A 6,336-nucleotide genomic window follows, 5' to 3' on the forward strand; every position below is an offset into this window, starting at 1 on the left:
CTAAGGCATATTCCAGGGCCCTGCAGTCCTCTCCCCGTATCCTCTGGTGTAGCGCTTCGTGTAGTCTTCCCCTTTATTCTGGAAGACCTCCTTGTCCCCCAAATGATGTACTGCAGCTTCTATATCCAGTGGATCACCAAAATTCAAAGCATCAGTAAACAAAGAGTTTAGTCCCCAAACAACATCCTTCAGCGTCCTTCTGGGGGCCCAGTCAGTGCCCTGAGACGTATCTCACGTTTCCCAGTGGAGTTGGGGTTGCCAGACCTGGGTCAAGCAGTTCACTTTGGGAGGCACCGTGTTGTATGCATCGAAAACCTCAGCTTCAAACTGAAAATTTCCAACCTGTTAGTAACCCTTATCTGGGGTGAGAGCTGTAAAGAATGCAGCTTTCTTGGGTCAGAAAAATGCACTTTACACTTATAAGGTAAATCAGCTTCAAGTTCTGCAGACTCTTGAACACACAGCCTGTCTGTCACAGAAACCCCCGAGTGGAGTCAGAGGCTGTGGCTGACTCCCAGGACTTTAGAGACTGTCCTCGCGCTTCAGGTTGCTTGCCAGCGTCAGCATCACTGCTGTGTTTATCCTGGCCCTCTGAGACAGGCAAGGCAGGCCAGGGCCAGCCCCATGGTGGGCAGGTGACGTTGAGGGTCAGCCCCTCACCAGTACCACATCTTCTTTATCCTTTCATCTGTTGACAGACTTAGGTTGTTTTCATATCTTGGCAGTTATAAATAATGCTGCTGTGAACATTGGAGTGCATTTGTCTTTTTGAACTAGTGGTTTTTTTTTTTTTTTTTTTTTGATATACACCCAGGAGTGGAATTGCTGGATCATATGGTAATTCTATTTTTATTTTTTTTAGTAATCTCCTTACTGTTTTCCACAGTGGCTGCACCAAAGTACATTCCTGCCAATAGTGTAACAAGGCTCCCTTTTTCCCATGTCCTTGCCAACATTTGTTATTTCTGTTCTTTTGGATGATAGCCATTCTGACAGGTGTGAGGTGATATCTCATTGAGGTTTTGATTTGCATTTCCTAGATGATTACTGAAGGTGAGCATCTTTTCATGTGCCTATTAGCCACCTGCATTTCCTCTTTGCAAAATGTCTATTCAGTTCTACTGCTCATTTTTCAACTGAGGTTTTTTTTTTTTTTTTAATGTTGAGTTATATGAGCTGTTTATATACATGTTGGATATTAACCCTTATCAGTCATACGATTTGCAAATATTTTCCCCCATTCAGTAGGTTGTCTTTTTGCTTTGTCAATGTTTTTTTGTTCTTGATACTAATATATATAATCTGTATATTCAAAAACCTGAGCGTTAGCAGAATTTTTTCACCTTTTCTGGTGTATAGAATGTATGTCTTCTGTTTTAGTTATCCATTGCTGCAGGGAGCCGGCCTGACTGCTCAGGCCCCTTCTCGGCTCTGAGAGAGATCAAGAGGTCCCTCTCTGTCCCGCCACCCCTGATTTGTTAAAGTGCAAATTGGCCTTTCTCACCTCCCTCAAGGAAATCGCTGCAGCCACCATTTGCCCATTTTCCTGACTCTGATAAGGTTATCGGGCTCCTGTGAATGGCTTATGTCTAGGTAGTCTTTACCTGATTGTAAGACGCTGGTGCCATGCTCTGCTGGAGTTAAGATAAAACTCCTGAGCTAAAACTAGTGTCTGCAGTTCTGCACGTATGCAAGTCTTTGATCTAAAATTTGGTGAATCCTGTTAGTATATATATGTATGTTACCCTTCAATAAAGTCGTCAGAATCAGTCACAAGCTGACTCCGTCCCTCTCAACCCCATCTTTCCTAGTCTTTTATTTCTCAGGTGCTCTGGTGATTGCGTCCTCGACCTGTTCATCTAGCCGGCAGGCCCGGCAAGTGGCGCCAGAACGAGGGACATGGGCGGATCCCACCGCACAGCCACCCAAAAATATTGAAAGTGATCCCGGGAGAAAGCCTCACCTATTCAGGTATCGTTGGAAAACTGTGGGTGGAGAGGGTATATAGTTGAGAGTAAAAATTATGGGGCAAAGTAATAGTAGGCAGTTCTTTGTTTCTATGTTAAAAACTATGCTAAAAGCTAGAGGAATTTCTGTGTCTAAACAGAAACTAGAAAGATTTCTTGTCTTTGTGGAGGAAACTTGTCCTTGGTTCCCAGAGGAAGGAACTATTAGCCTTGAAACTTGGGTAAAGGTGGGAGAACAAATTCAAACAGTTTATACCCTCTGTGGACCAGACAAAGTTCCTCTTGATGCTTATTCTCTATGGACTCTAATAAGAGATTGCTTAAACCCAGAACACGAGAGTAGGAAACTTGAAACAGCCTTGAAACTTATAACACCCAAGTGTTCAGGTGCCCCCCAACGGGTAGCAGAGCACATATATGACTCCCCAATTGTTTCAGGTTCCAGAAAAAATGATAATGAGACTACTGTTCTGGAACAAGACTCAGATTCGGAACTTTCTCCTGATGAGGAAGATGATTTAAAAGAGCAGGCTTTTGAGCATGACAAAGAAGGATGGGATGCCTTTATAGTAACTCAACAAAAGAATAAAGACCAAGGCTCCCCTTTTTCTGAACTTAGAGAGATGCTAACATCCATATCTCAGAGAATGGAACAACTAGACTTATCGCCCATAAATACAACTAAGCCGTTGCATTCTAAAACGCCATCTGTTATAGCCGGTTTAGATCCTGACCCGCTGCCGCCGCCCGTCCCGCTCCCTCCCCCTCCTCTCGCAGAAGCGCCTTTGATTCCAACAGCGCCAGTATATGTTCCATCTAGCCTAAAAAGGCCAGTACTTTCACCACTACAAATGGCTGTGAAAACAGCCCGAGAACAGGGTGAAAATCTTGAGGGATATTCTATGATTTTCCCTGTTTTTCAAGATGCTAATCATCGGAGGTATCATGAGCCTCTGCCTTTTAAACAACTGAAACAAGCTTGCGCTCAATACGGGCCTACTGCGCCGTTTACTCTAGCCATAATTGAAAGTCTTTCATCTCAATACTTGCCTCCTAATGATTGGAAGGCTGTTGCGCGAGCCTGTCTCTCAGGAGGTGATTATCTCTTGTGGCGCTCAAAAATACAGCGAGGTCTGTAACATCATTGAAGACCGTAACTGCCCCAATGGGCTGCAGGTTACTTTTGACATGCTAATGGAGGAAAGACAATTTAGAGACCTCAATCAACAACTGACCCTTCCTCCCCTAAAATATTAAATGATGAAGGGCAAGCTGCTCTGGCATTGGTTGAAGAGGCCCTCTGTCAACATTTTGCTACCTACTGTGATTTTTCTCAACTGTGGGGACTATATGTGTTTCCCTCTAAACATACCCCGACGGCAGTGTTATATCAAAATGCTCCCTTACAGTGGATCCATTTACCTGTATCGCCTTCAAAAGTTCTTACTCCTTTTTTTGATTTCATTAGCCTCCTCGTTGCCAAAGGAAGGCGTCTTTCCAGAGAAATGTTGGGAGCCGATCCTGCTTACATTTATGTGCCCTATACCAAAGAACAGCAGGAATGGCTTTTTCAGTTTAATGACTCGTGGGCTTTGGCCTTTTCCTCCTTTACAGGTCAAATTATTAATCATTTACCTTCTGATAAACTTTTGCATTTTGCCAGCCAGCATTCATTTATTTTTCCAAAGAATGTTTCTAATGTTCCTATTCAAGATGCTCTTATGATCTTTACTGATGGATCCTCCAATGGAACTGCTGCCTTTGTGGTTAATGATACCCCTTTCTCCTGGCAGATGAACTATACATCGGCTCAAGAAGTAGAACTTTCAGCCGTTCATAAAGTATGCTCACGATATTCCTCACAGTCTTTTAATTTGTTTACTGATAGCAAATACATTGCTCATGCTTTGCAATATATAGAAACTGTTCCCTTTATTTCTACTGTGAATTCTAACATTCAACATTTGTTACGTTCAATTCAGTCTCTGCTGCAACAGCGCACCTTACCCTGCTTCTTTGGACATTTACGTGCCCACACTGGGCTTCCTGGACGTCTATCTATGGGAAATCAGATGGCTGATTCTCACACTAGAGTTTTTCTTTCACAGGTGGAAGCAGCACAGCAGTCACATGCGCTACATCACCAGAATAGTAATACTCTTCGTTTGCAGTTTCAAATCCCTCGAGAGACTGCACGACAAATAGTTAAATCTTGTTCTGTTTGCCCTAAGTTTCTTCCAGTTCCACATCTTGGCGTTAATCCTCACGGGCTTCTACCGAATCATCTTTGGCAAATGGATGTCACTCATGTCCCTTCCTTTGGTCGTTTAAAGTACGTTCATGTATCTATTGACACCTTTTCAGGATATATAGTGGCATCCTTACCGACTCGTGAAGCTGCAAAACATTCTATCTCACATTGTCTTTATGCTTTTTCCGTTTTAGGCACGCCAAAGATTATAAAAACTGATAATGGCCCCGGCTATGTTTCCTCTGCTTTCAAAAATTTTTGTTCCTCTTTTTCTATCACCCTAAAAACAGGCATTCCTTATAATCCACAGGGTCAAGGCATCGTGGAACGTGCTAATCAAACTTTGAAACTACAGCTTCAAAAAATACAGAGGGGGGAGCTCTACCCCCTTCTACCCAGAAATTACCTTAATCACGCTTTATATATTTTAAATTTTTCAATTTTAGATAAAGAAGGACATTCAGCTGCGCAGAGATTTTAGGACCCTCAGATTTCCAGCAGAAAGCCGATGGTCTTGTGGAAAGACCCACTGGCATGACCCAGATCCCGTGTTAATTTGGGGGAGGGGTCGGGTATGTGTTTTTCCACAGGATGCCGAAGCACCGCGCTGGTTCCTGGAAAGGCTGGTACACCAGACGGAGGAGATTACTGAATCAGCAATTAGGTTGGCTGACTTTACAGCAGAGGAATCTTCTCCCGACAAATCAGCAGATGCATGAGTGTTAATGCGTACTTATGTTACGAAAATAGATCTGTTTCTTCTCCTAATGATTTTAATCGATGTGAGGGTGACTACTACCAAGTTTGGGATGAATATTTCTGGATGACCCCTGAAAAAGGACAGCTACTGACCCCTGCTGACATTTGCTGGGAGCAAAAGACTCATGTACCAACATTTGGAGGCTGAGAATTTCCAGGATATCACATGAAACATATGGGACTATTGCCTACCCACAAATGTAAGACTGTAATGGATGTAACGTTTATTGTCAACAAGTCTGTTATTTGGCCAGGGACAGATTGGGAAAATAGCCCTGGTATAAGATGGGTAGCCCCAAATAACACTCGATGGATTTGTGGATACAACCTTTGGCCCTGGCTCCCTGTAGGATGGGTGGGGAGATGTACCCTAGGGTTTGTGTTTGCCCCTGGGAGAATTCATAAGCAAAAAATTAGTCAACCTGTTAATTTACCTTATGTTAAAGCCCGGTGGTCACGCTCTGTTTTTCATTGGTATGATTATTTAGCCTCAATTTTTGTGCCCTCTTTAGGAGCCACTGATATTATGCTCAGGGTAGAGGCTTTGAACAATTTTACAAAACAAGCTTTGACAGATACTAGAAGAGCTTTAGAGGCTCTTAATGAAGAACAAAAACAGATGAGAAAAGCCGTTCTACAAAATCGTATGGCTCTGGATATTCTAACAGCCTCTCAAGGGGGAACATGTGCCTTAATAAAAATGGAGTGTTGTGTATATATTCCTGATTATTCCTCAAATGTTTCTGATGCTTTAGAAGATATGAAACAATAAGTAGCCACTATGGATTTTTCTGACTCCAGCATTTGGAGTCAGATATCTGCCTGGTTTCATAGTGGTTGGTGGAAATCTATAATTTTCATCATTATATGCATATTGTTATTGCTGTGTTTTGGCCCTTGCATTTGTCAATGCATATCTGAGATGATAAATAAAAGATTGCTGATGTTTTCCCATTTGCAAATGCGGCCATTTCCTTCGAGGGAGATATAATGGCCATTAGTCAAAAGAAAAGGGGGAGATGCGGGGAGCCGGCCTGACTGCTCAGGCCCCTTCTCGGCCCTGAGAGAGATCAAGAAGTCCCTCTCTGTCCCGCCACCCCTGATTTGTTAAAGTGCAAATTGGCCTTTCTCACCTCCCTCAAGGAAATCGCTGCAGCCACCATTTGCCCATTTTCCTGACTCTGATAAGATTATCGGGCTCCTGTGAATGGCTTATGTCTAGGTAGTCTTTACCTGATTGTAAGACGCTGGTGCCATGCTCTGCTGGAGTTAAGATAAAACTCCTGAGCTAAAACTAGTGTCTGCAGTTCTGCACGTATGCAAGTCTTTGATCTAAAATTTGGTGAATCCTGTTAGTAT

At 43.0% G+C, this 6,336-nt stretch overlaps 1 pseudogene; it reads right to left on the bottom strand.

Moving 5' to 3' along the window:
* LOC133055566 (NEDD8-conjugating enzyme UBE2F-like) lies at nucleotides 1-567 on the bottom strand (annotated as a pseudogene).
* Between the last annotated feature and the right edge of the window lie 5,769 nt (nucleotides 568-6,336).

The sequence above is a fragment of the Dama dama genome, chromosome 5 (assembly GCF_033118175.1).
Source record: "Dama dama isolate Ldn47 chromosome 5, ASM3311817v1, whole genome shotgun sequence".
In the NCBI taxonomy this organism is placed as follows: Eukaryota; Metazoa; Chordata; class Mammalia; order Artiodactyla; family Cervidae; genus Dama; species Dama dama.